We start from the raw sequence: 12,298 nt of genomic DNA, 5'->3' as shown, positions 1-12,298 counted from the left end.
GCCTACTAAGAATTGGTCCTTTCCAGCTCCTTCCAGATCCACTCAAGCCAAACCCAGACACATCAAAAGCACCAGGTTTCAGTCCCAAGGGACTCTCAGAACTAAGCAATGGGGGGGGCCTCCACTTCCAAATCTGGAAATAACAAGACACCCCCCTATGGTAAACAGTCGCAGTGACTTTCCTTTAAAATTACCAAGCACTTACTTTTAGCCGCCCCTTTGGGGGGAAAGGTTGCTCTTCATGCAAAAAACTGGGAACTCATAACCCAGGACAAATGGGTTTTAAATAATGTCCCAGGGATACAGATTTCATTTCCGCACGTTGCCAACACCAAACGGGTGGCCAGACCTGCCCCCAAATCAGTGGGCAGAGGCTCAGAAACAAGTACTTTCCCTCTTAAACTTGGGGGCTAATCAGCTAGTACAAGAAAAGGGACAAGGTTTCTAGTCCAGAATTTTCCTGGTACCCAGGAAAGACCAATTATGTCGTCTGATTCTGTACCTGTCTACTCTAAACACCTTTCTGGACATTCCAAAATTCAAGATGCTGACTCTTCACCATTTACTTCCTATGCTAGGCAAAGATGCCTGGTTGGCAACTCTAGATTTAAAAGAAGCTTACCTGCATATCCCAATCAGGGAATCTTGCAGAAGATACTTACGCTTCAAAGCAGGCTACTTGCATTATCAGTTCTCTGCACTGCCCTTTGGCCTGTGTACTGCGCCCAGGGTATTCACAAAGTGTCTGGCTCCAGTAATTGCATTTTGCAAGCAAAGAAATATTCAAATATATCCATACCTAGATGATTGTCTAATTCAGGCAGAAAACCAGGCCATACTTCTAAATCACCTGGCGTTTGTAAAAAGGGTTCTAACTTGTCTAGGGTACACCATAAACAAAAAGAAATCACAACTGGTACCCTCTCAACAGATTGCATTCCTGGGTGCAAGCTTGAATACATTGCCCAGATGGCTTTCCTCACACCAGTAAAGCAAATTCATTTGATAACTTCAAACAAGTGACCACAAAAGTCCTGCTGTCTGCAAGACAAATACTGCAAGCCTTGGGGTTCATGGCCTCATGCATTCTTCTAATTCCATATGCAAGACTGCATCTGAGGAAACTTCAGTGGTACTTAAAAAGTCTATGGAGTCAACATTATCACAGCCTGGAAACAATGAATCTGATATTGTTAATCCTCGTTCATTCCTTACGCATGGATATCTGTTCCGAAATCGGAACAGAGCCAGCAATTTTCCCAGCTCGCATCTGCTTCAAACTCTCGAGCTAAACTCTTACCCATAATCCCCCTCTCCCTGTTACCTCAGATTTCGTTTGCCGCATTGCCATTTGGTCGTGCCAAGCTACTTCTCTTGAGCCAAGTACAGTCATTTGTTGTTTAATAGTTTTACAGGTTACTTTTCTGTCAGAAATGTTCATATTTTATTGTCTCTTACCCTATCGCATCTAGCGTACATAATTTCTTCCAGGTTTTTCTGCTTCTTTCTTTACAGCTTTTACCGCGAGGTATTCTCTTTACCATCGCTGGTAATCCTTTTCCTTTTTCTCTCATACATTCAGGTACTCTCTTGTACCATTGCTGGTACCTTTTCTATTAATTTGCTGTCATGGCAGATAAGAAAGGTGGTCCGTGGTTTAAGCGGTGTTCTGATTGTGGGCACAAACTGCCTACTTCTGATACACACTTTGTGTGTTTGTTTGGGAGCTTCCCATTTGTCTGTTGACTCACCCTGTACTATTTGTGAGAACTTTTCTAATAGAACCTTGTTGGAAAGGAAAAATAAGCGGTTACTGAAGGGACTTCTAAAATCTCCCTTTTCAGAGGCCTCAACCCCTCCTAGAGCCCATAAGAAAACCTTGGATGTTCCTACTAAGGCTAAATCTTTGCCTTCGTCCCCGGCTGGTGACTCCCGTCAACCAAAACCTAAAAAGGCTAAAGTTTTGGCTCTGGAGCTCACTCAGTCAGCCCCAGTGCTTTCGGTGCCTAGACCTTCAGCACCGAGGCCTTCAGCTCCATTAGTGATTTCGGTTCAGTCTTCTCCTGCAGGCTTCTATATGTCAGCACCGAGGGGCTCCTCGGTTCAGACTATTACCACTGTATCTGCACCGACTGTTCAGTCGACACAGACCTTGACCGCATCGGCTCAGAGATCTTCCTCGGAATCAACGCCTTTATTGTTGACTCCAGTTTTGTCGGTTCCAGCTTCGGCACGGACTACCACTTCGGCACCGATCCCGGTGTCTGTGCAGACCATGACCTCGGCACCAATGACAGATGAGATGGGCACAAAGTCTGCCTCTTCTGTGGACAGGCCCGTTTCTCCCTCAGTCTCCGTGAGGTCCACTAGAAGCCTTTCCGAACATGGTGTTGCGTCTTGTGGACCAGGTACTCTTGGCCAGAGGTATCCCACCCTTCAGGAACTATCCTTCCTCGGTAGGTGATCACCAGTCTCCAAAGACCCCTTCTTATTCTTCTCCTTCATTGCCTTTGAAGTCCATGGATATAGCACAGTCTTCCCCTTCTGCAGTCCCCTTTATGGATCTCACTAAGGAACCGCAGTTGCCTTCATGGCAGGAAAGTTTTGCTATGACCCAGGATGTCAGTTGTGACACGCATAGTTTGCTGCTCCACAGCCATCCAGGGACTCCAGGTCAGCAGGCTGAGCCACTTAGGGGAGGGGTGACCCCTGTCCTAGACATGCACTCCTCCTCAGGTGGACCAGCCTTCCAACTGATGGAGAAGGCTTTCGCTGCTGCTGGCAATACCAGACTGTGTCTATACCTCCGCCCTCCTCCGCTACACTGGTTTCACAAGTCGCACCTAGCGGACACCGGGTGCAAGGGCCGCAGGACATATTCCCTCAGGAATACCCTTTTCCGCTGTCTTCTCTAGCTTCTCCCGCTGAGGAGGTCCACCGGAAAAGTTTGTGTAAGAGGAAGCACATGGACTCCACAAAGGAGTCCCTCACCAAAGACGCAGATGTTGATGAGGGGGAAGGATCCTCTCGGTCACCCTCTGAGGTATCCTTTGGTGATATCCTCGAAGTCCTGAAACAGAGGTGACTGGCAGTCCTCTAATCTGACCTCTGAGGAATCTGTGTTCCTGCAGGCCTTTCGCGTCCAGCCCCCTACCTCCTAGGTTACTCCACCTGCTGATGAACTTGTCAGGCTCATCATGCAGCATGCTTGGAAGGCTCCTGATACCGTCAAAGCTATTCCCCGGAGGCCAGATAAGATCTTGACCCTCCTGTTTCTGATCCCCATTGGTCCAAAGGTCTTCCTGTGGATGCTTTGGTGGTGGCGGCCGCAACAAAAAAGGATCTGGCAGAAGAAGAAAGCCAGACTGACCATCCTTCTAACAGAGTCCCGGGCCCTGGACAGGATAGGGAAGCGCACCTTTGCATCAGCGACCTTTTCTATCAGGTCCCTGAATTATATGGCACATTTTATCAGGCTTCAAAGGGATCTGGTTTCTGAGCTCTCTGAAACCTTGGCTGGTGCAGTGTCTGATGAGGACCGTGACAGTGGCCTCTCAGCTGGCCACCATTGAATCTATATCTAACTCCTCTATGCGACTGATATCTCACGCATCAGATGGAGCAGCTAGAGCAATGGGTTCAGCAGCGGTCTTGAGACGACATGCCTGGATGTGCTTGTGCAACTTTGCGGAACCCTTTAAGTCTTCTTTTCTTAATGCAATGAGGCCTTCTCGTCGTTTGGGCCTAAAGTTAAAAGCACACTGGCCAGATGTGAACAGGACGGTAAGACCCTTTCTGTCATAGGTGTCCATTATTATTCCCCTCAACGTGCTATCTCCCGAAACCAAAATTGTGGGAAGATATGTTCAAGAAATCTCAGGGTTCTTTCCATGACACACAGGCAGAGTTCTCCCCCAGAGGGAAACTCGCAGGGAAGACTCTCCTTTCGGGGCAGAGGGGGTCCGCGTAACCAGGGTTCCAGGGATTTTTCCTTGGTCAATCCTACCAGCGCTCCTGAAGAGCGGCCCAACTCCTTTCCTCTGGAGGTGGTCGGGGGGACGTTTCTCTTTGTACCCTTCTGCCTAGCTAACCATCACCACCGATTCTTGGGTAAAAAGTATTATAACCAGAGGTTATCATATCCCCTTCGATCTTTGTTCCGTCCCTTCAAAAAATCTTCCTGACGTTCCACCCAGTCAAATTGAAGAAGCAGCACTAGAGATAGAAAAGCTGCTAGGAAAGGGAGTCATCCAAATAGTCCCTCCAGACCAGACAGGATCCGGATTCTACTCAAGACTATTTTTGGTGCCAAAGAAAACCGGGGACTGGAGACCAATTTTGGATCTCAGTGTATTGAACAAGTTTGTGAGAGTACAAAAATTCCGGATGGTCACAATACAGTCTATCCTCCCGCTTTAGGAAAAAGATGATTGGATGTGCTCTATAGATCTTCAAGATGCGTACTACCACGTAAAGGTGGACAGGCCATCAAGAAGATTTCTGCGCTTCCTTGTGGGAGTCAGTCGCTGCCAGTTCAGAGCACTGCCCTTTGGACTCTCTACAGCCCCCCAGAGTGTTCACAAAGTGCATGGCAGTTGTCACAGCTCACTTGCGACTTCAAGGATTCCAGGTGTTTCCATACCTAGATGACTGGATCATTTCCGCCCCCACCAGACATCTACTAGAAAAAGCCCTGGCATACTCTCTCTTCGCTGCTCAAAGGCTAGGCATAACCATAAACTGGCAAAAATCCAATCTCACCCCATCTCAGTCGACAGAATTCATAGGGGTTATCTTGGACACAAAAACTGCAGAGCTGTTATTCCAGAGCACAGACTTCTAAGGGTAAAGCAACAGCTAATTCCAATCCTTTCAAGGGAAAAATCCACGGCTCACTCGGTTCTACAGCTGTTGGGTTCCATGGCAGCCTCCATCACCATTGTTCCCCTGGCCAGGTTTCACATGAGGCTTCTACAATGGCTGCTGCTCACCCAATGGTATCCTTTTCAGCATCCTCTTTCAGCCATGATTTGAGTAACCCACAGGTGCAAACAGGATTTAAATTGGTGGATGACACACAATCTCTCACAATGGTCTCGCCCCTTCTCCCCCCAGCAATCCAAGGCCACAGTGACCATGGACTCCTCCCTGATGGGGTGGGGGGGCTATGTCAGGGACAGACAGTCCAAGGCACTTGGTCCAAACGGGAGGCCCATCTGCATATAAATGTTCTAGAGCTGAGGGTGGTGCTTCTGGCGTTGCAAGCATTCCATCTCCTGCTGCTGTCTGGGACAATTGCGATTTAGTCAGACAACATGGTGGTGGTCTGGTGCATCAACAAGCAAGGTGGAACCAAATCTTACCCCCTTTGTCGAGAGGCCATGAGGATATGGCAATGGGCGATGGCTACCAACCGTTTTCTTTTAGAACGCACATTCCCGGGAGTTCCAACATGCTAGCAGACAGACTCAGCAAGTGCATTCTTCAACCTCAGAAGTGGTTCCTGAATCTCTTGATAGTGGCGGAGATCTTCCACCGCTGAGGCCGTCCTTGCGACTTCTTTGCATCCCCGACCAACTACAAATGCAGCAACTACTTCGCCCTGATTCCCCCTCCGGGACAGTCACCCAGGGACGCTCTAGTCCACGATTGGCCCTCGGGTGGTCTCTACGCATTTCCACCCTTTCCTGTCATTCCCCAGTTTCTGACGAAAGCCCGTCGGTTGAAGAGCAAGGTGATCCTCGTAGCACCATATTGGCCTTGACAGATTTGGTTCCCCTTCCTTTGGTCTCGCCTACTAGATCAACTATGGATTCTCCATCCAACCCTGGAGTTGATCTCACACCCACAGAACCTGATTCATCCCAACTTGAACAGCCTGAAGCTCACGGCTTGGCTACTCATATTCCCTTGACTGCCAGGCAGAATGATCTTTCTTTACCAGTACGTGATATTCTCATTGCTTCTCATAAGTCTTCCACTAGAATTACTTTCTGAGCAGGTGGAAAAGATTTACCTGTTGGCTGAAAGATAAACAAGTGTAGACCCCTTTTCAGCACCGGTGTCGATAATACTAGACTATCTGGCTGACCTTTTTCAATCTGTTCTATCGGCCTCTACCATTAGAGTTCATTTGGCTGCATTTTCTAATTTTCATGAGGGTGTCCAAGATTCCTCTGATGTCCCATAAATTGTGCAAGACCTTCATAAAAGGTGTGAATCATCTGAAGCCACCTTTTAGAGAACCTATTCAGCCATGGGGTTTATCATTAGTTCTACAAGCACAGAAAATGTCACCTTTCGAACCAGCCTCTTTTTGCGACTTCAAGTATTTGTCATGGAAAACCTTGTTTTTGGTCGCCATTACTTTTGCCAGGCGTATTTCTGAGCTTCAAGCTTTATGTATCAAGAGTCCATACTTGATTTTTCATAGACATAGTGTCACTGAGAACTAATCCGTCATTTCTGCTTAAAGTGATCTCTGAAATGTCCATTAATCAAGCCATTGAATTACCAGATGTTCGTGTTACCCTGCTGCAGTCATCACACTTAGGTTATCCTGTCGTCAGGCAGTCCCGCAGTCGGCCGGAATTCCAAAGTCTTGGTCCAGCTTTGGTTGCTGTCGCTTCTTCCCTGACATCAGTGTGCCAGGGGTATAAATAATGCATCTGACGCCATTTTCTCCAGTCTTTCTTGCCGCGCAGTGCCCGAAGCAGAAGCAATTCGCAAGTGCCGGTCTGCCGACTCCTGAGATTTTCGAAGTCGAATTTCAGATCCGAAGTCTTCAATAAAGCTAAGTACCCCGTTGGGGAAACTTTTCTTGCCTCAGGCCGATGTCAGAAAAAGTTAACAATTGTATTCCTTGTGGGAAGCAAATACCTCATAAGGATTTTCATTCTTACTGCATACCTTGCCTAGGCCCAGACCACGACGTCACTGGTTGTCGTTTTTGTGCTAGGTTTAATAAGCGTACTATAAAAAGACGCTTTGATTTCGCACGGCACTACTTCGGTAGAAAATTTAACTACACTATGCCGTCGGAGCAACCGACTACCGGCATGCACAAAAAAACGCAAGGACAGGCAGCCTAGACCCAGGCCAGACTCCGAGGCCTCGGCTGGTCCGGTCTCCGCTTCACCGGACTTCAGTGAGGCTCCGACGCAGCCCCTGACTACCACAGTTCTGGAACCCGAGACCGCTTTGGAGCTTTTGGCGGAGAGTACTAGGCCGACGCAGCCATTTTGTTTAGCCCCTACCGATGACACTGCTGATAAAGATGTCGGTGCTGCAGAAACACCTTTGGTTTCTGAAGGCGTCTTCAGACCAACGACGCTCACCATAAAAACATATCCTAAGACTAAGACTCCTATTAAACCTAAAAAAGACTGCACTTCAGTCTCCAGTTCAAGGCCCCATGCCTAAGAAACAGATGCTCAAAATGGCTGAAGATTTGATCTCTCTGATCAGGGGTTCCCAGCCCCCACACGACAAAAGGCCTAGACAAGAGGAAGATTATGCCTCCTCTGAACAAGTGTCGCTTTCCTCAGGATCCTCTGAGGACCAAGATTACTCCTCCTCCCCTTATGAAGATTCTGATGCTGAGGATTCTATTCCCTCAGCTTCTCCTGAAGACTACTCCTTTGGGGAAACTTTATACACTATGAGGGAACATTTTCACTGGGAAGGTCAGGACTACTCTGACTCAAAGAAAAGGCTCAGAGAGTTTCTTTTACTCCCCCAGCACAGACCTCTTGCCACCCCCCCAGTTTTAGACATTGTGGATGATGTTTACTTAGAATCCAGTTTGAACCCAGATTCTCTGCCTCCTGCTCCAGCCAAACCCGACAAATACTATAGAGTGCCTGACTCCCACAAATTCCTTTATAAAAGCCCTGTTGCTGATCCAGAGACCATCTCCCAGGGTCCCAAAGGGGCTAAGGCTTCTATGGCAAAAAATCCTGTACCCTCTGAAAGGGACTCCAGAGCACTAGACAGGTGGGGGAAAAAGGTTTACACCTCAGCCACTCTAGCTATGAGGGCACTAAATTGCCAATTTCACATGCTAAAATATCACCATAATGTCTCAGTTACAACAAAAAATGAGCACACTCCCTCAACAGTCTGAATTGAAAGAAATGCAGGATCTGTTACATGCAACTGACCAGGTGGGCAAACATACTTTACAATGTGGTTTTGATTCTTTGAAGGCTTCCTGCAGAGCAGCTGTCACTGGGTCTGTTATACGTAGGCATGCTTGGTTAAAGGAACAAACTATGCCTGATCATGTTAAAGCAAAGCTTCTAGATGCTCCCTTACAGCAGGATGTTCTTTTTGGAGTTGAAGCAGAAGTCGTCTTGAAAATGGAGGATAAGGCAAAATCTATGCAGACAGTCAAAGATTTTCTACAGGTACAGCCCCCTCGCTTCAGCAGAAATTGGCCAACAAAAAATTGGTCCTTTCCAGCTACTGACAGACCACAGAGGGGCAAATACAGACGTCCAAGAGGCAGAGGGCAACCACAAGCCCAGTACAAACCTCGACAATGGGGCACTGCAACACAAAAGGGAGGAGAAGACAGGTCCCAAACTACCAGGAGGCAAACTCAATGACTTGCACCTCATCTGGCCAAGCAACACTCTCTTGGCAGCCCCCTTGGGAGTAAAACTCGCACTTTTTTCAGACAGCTGACACATTGTCACAGAGGACAAATGGGTCCTAGACATAATTTCACGAGGATACAGATTCCATTTTCACACCTTGCCAATGAAAAGAGGAATGCCAAACCTGCCACAAAATCAATGGGCAGAGGCACAAAAACAAATTACAGCTCTCATGGACATGAGAGCCATTCAACTGGTACCTACTCTAGAGCAAGGCTCAAGGATTTTACTCAAGACTCTTTCTAGTTCCAAGAAAGGACAATGCCTGGAGACCAATTCTGGACCTTTCAATTCTAAACACCTTCTTACAAGTACCCAAATTCAAGATGTTAACACTACAGCAGCTTCTTCCCATGTTGGGCAAGAAAGCATGGCTAGTAACGTTGGACCTCAAGGAGGCATACCTGCATGTCCCTATCAGACAAAGTTGCAGAAGATACCTCGGTTTGATTGCAGGTTCAACCCATTACCAATTCTCTGCACTGCCCTTTGGCTTATCTACTGCGCCCAGGGTCTTCACAAAATGCCTGGCACCAGTAATTGCATACTACAGACAAAGAGGAATTCAAATATACCCATACCTGGACGACTGCCTCATCCAAGCAGAAAGCAAGGACAAACTCTTACAACATCTGGCTTTTGTAAAACATCTTCTAAGTTGCCTGGGGTACACAGTAAACGAAAAGAAATCAAAAGTAGTACCCTCACAAACCATGACATTCCTGGGTGCCAGCTTGAATAAAACGGCCCAGAAGGTTTATCTGACGCCAGACAAACAACTGCAACTGACTCTGTACTTCAAAACAATGGCAACAAAGACCCAACTACCTGCAAGAAAAATTCTGCAGGCCTTGGGCTTCATGGCATCTTGCATACTACTAATACCATTTGCAAAGCTGCATATGAGGAAATTAGTGGTACCTAAAAAGCGTATGGTCTCAACACAGCCACAGCTTGGACACACTGATATCTCTTATTCCCTGCCTGCAACAGGAGTTTCTATGGTGGTCACAGGCATGTCACCTCAACAAGGGTCAGCCTTTCACCTTGCCCCCAGTCAGGCAAACTATGACAACAGATGCATCGGACTACGCCTGGGGGGCACACATGGCAGAACAGTGCGTTCAAGGCGTATGGACTGCAGATCAAAGGAATCTGCACATCAATCAAAAAGAGATGCTAGCTGTGCAGAATGCTCTGACAGCCTTCAGGAATCTATTGCATCCAGGACAACTTACAATAAGGACGGAAAACACCACAGTAATGTGGTACGTAAACAAACAAGGGGGTACACACTCCTACCCTCTATGCAGGCAAGCATTGACCTTGTGGAACACAGCTCTGGCTTACCAAGTTCAGTTACAAGCTCAATTCCTGCCAGGAAAAAAGAACACATTGGCAGACGACCTCAGCAGAAACATCATGGACCCCCACGGGTGGAAACTGGATCCACAAGTATTTGCAATGATAACTCAAAAATGGGGCCTTCCAGACATAGACCTGTTTGCCAGTCTTCAAAACTATCAACTAACAAAATTTTGTACAAGGACACTTCACCATCAAGCTTGGAAAGTGAACGCACTCTTTCAGTTGGAAAAACCTTGACAGTATATGCCTTCCCTACATTGCCTCTCCTCACAAAGGTGCTTTTGAAAGTCAGAAAGGAGAGAGCACGACTGATACTCATAGCCCCAGACTGGCCACGCTAGCACTGGTACCCACTATTGAGGAATATGGCCCAGGGCCCACCTTGGATTTTACCACAAATTGCCCATTTGCTCACACAGCAAAACAATCAGATTCTTCACAGCCAGCTCAAAACCTTAAATCTGGCTGCATGGCAAGTCACCTAAGCATCCAGCCAGCTCCTCTTTCCCAAGCAGTTATGGATGTTATTCTGGAAGCTAGGAGGCCCAGCACCAGGAAGGCCTATTCGGATAAATGGAAAAGGTTTTGTGCCTGGAACCAAGCTAAAGGCCAAAACACACTTCAGCCTCACATGCCTCAAATTCTACAGTACCTAACTGAGATGTTACACAAAGGACTTTCTTTTTCTTCCATTAAAATCCATGCATCAGCTATTTCAGCCCACTACAACACACGGATCCACCCTTATTTTCACATCCACTTCTAAGGCAGTTCCTCAGAGGGGCAAAAAACATTAGGCCCCCCAGGAGAGCACCTACACCAACATGGGACCTCAATTTTGTTCTGGAAAAAATGATGCTACCTCCCTTTGAACCAGCTTTCTCTGCAGATCTACAGTTATCATGGAAGACTGCCCTGCTACTAGCAATAGCTTCAGCTAGAAGAGTCTCAGAGCTACAGGCACTAATGTCAGTGGAACCTTTCCTCATTTTCCATGAAGACAGAGATTCTCTACGTACTAATCCCTCCTTCATGCCTAAGGTGGTTTCCAGTGTGGCTTTAAATCAAACCATCTACTTGCCCACCTTTTTCCCAAATCCACAGAACAAAGGAGAAAGACTCCTGCATTCCTTGGACATTCACAGGCAACTTCGTTACTACTTGGATAAAACTAAGGATGTTAAGTTGTCAATCTCGCCTTCATTCTTGCTGGATGGGTTCGGAGCCGATCCTCGGCTCCGACTCGGCCAATACTAAAAGCTCGAGAGCTAATTCCACCAGCTCGAGGCTCCCCTATATCCCACAATGCTAGGCGGTAACTACTCAGATCTCGTTTGCCGCTATAGCTGACTAGGTGCTTTTCTACCGGCTCAGGCAGGTGAGTTTAACTTTTACCTTATTAGGTACTTCTGAAACCCCTTTCTTGTTTTTATAACTTAACCTTTTAGTTTAATTTAAATATTTAGATCACTCGACCCCTGTTTGTCGAGTCCTTTCCCCTTTTCTCCCCTTATCTTGTAGGCCTTCGGCCCCTACCCTTCCCCCAGTCCTTTAGTGACTAATTTAGTTATACTCTTTTCAGTTAAGGGCTTGTGTGTGTGTGTGTTTGTGGCTTGTTTTAGCCTTTAGTTAATATTTAACTTTTAGTTGAATATTTTAATAATTCTTCCATACAGGGTGTGTCTGTAGTGTGTTTCTGTTGTCAGGCACTCCCTTTTACAATGTCTAAGGAAAAGGTCTCAGGCTTCAAGAAGTGTGACTCGTGCTGTCAGAAAATGTCTCTGACAGACGGTCACACTTCTTGTGTGTATTGCCTGGAACCTGTGCACCTGCAGGACTCATGTGCTGTCTGCCATGGTTTCAGCCCTCGAGTCCTGCAGGAGCGCAAGAACAAACTCATTTTAAGGGGTTTGTTAAAGCCTGAAGGCCCCCTGACTCAGTCTGGTTCGGGAAAACCTTCAAAAACTTCAAAACAGTCGACTCCTGCTCTTGAGTCGACTGTGGCAATGTCGAAGCAGGCTTCGACATCGGCTCCGGCCGGAGCCGATGTTTTTGGGCCTCAAACCGTTACCTCGGCTGCGGCTGGAGCCGAGGCTGTTAAGTCTTCATCGGCTCCGATACAATCGGAGCCACATTCCAAAAAGAGATCTAGATCCCCTTCTATAGGATCTACTCTTACCATTACTTCGGCTCCGGCTGGAGCCGAAGCTAGTAAGTCCCCATCGGCTCCGATACCATTATCGGAGCCATTTTACAGAAAGAGGTCCAGG

At 47.2% G+C, this 12,298-nt stretch overlaps 1 protein-coding gene across 1 annotated transcript in view; it reads left to right on the top strand.

The window, feature by feature from the left end:
• The window catches only part of DGCR2 (DiGeorge syndrome critical region gene 2), a 1,448,564-nt gene that overhangs the window by 1,157,483 nt on the left and 278,783 nt on the right, over nucleotides 1-12,298 (top strand). The gene's annotated exons all lie outside the window — the stretch shown is intronic.

The sequence above is a fragment of the Protopterus annectens genome, chromosome 4.part0 (assembly GCF_019279795.1).
Source record: "Protopterus annectens isolate FY-2018-M chromosome 4.part0, PAN1.0, whole genome shotgun sequence".
Classification (NCBI taxonomy): domain Eukaryota; kingdom Metazoa; phylum Chordata; order Ceratodontiformes; family Protopteridae; genus Protopterus; species Protopterus annectens.
This window is presented reverse-complemented; position numbering and strand designations above follow the sequence as displayed.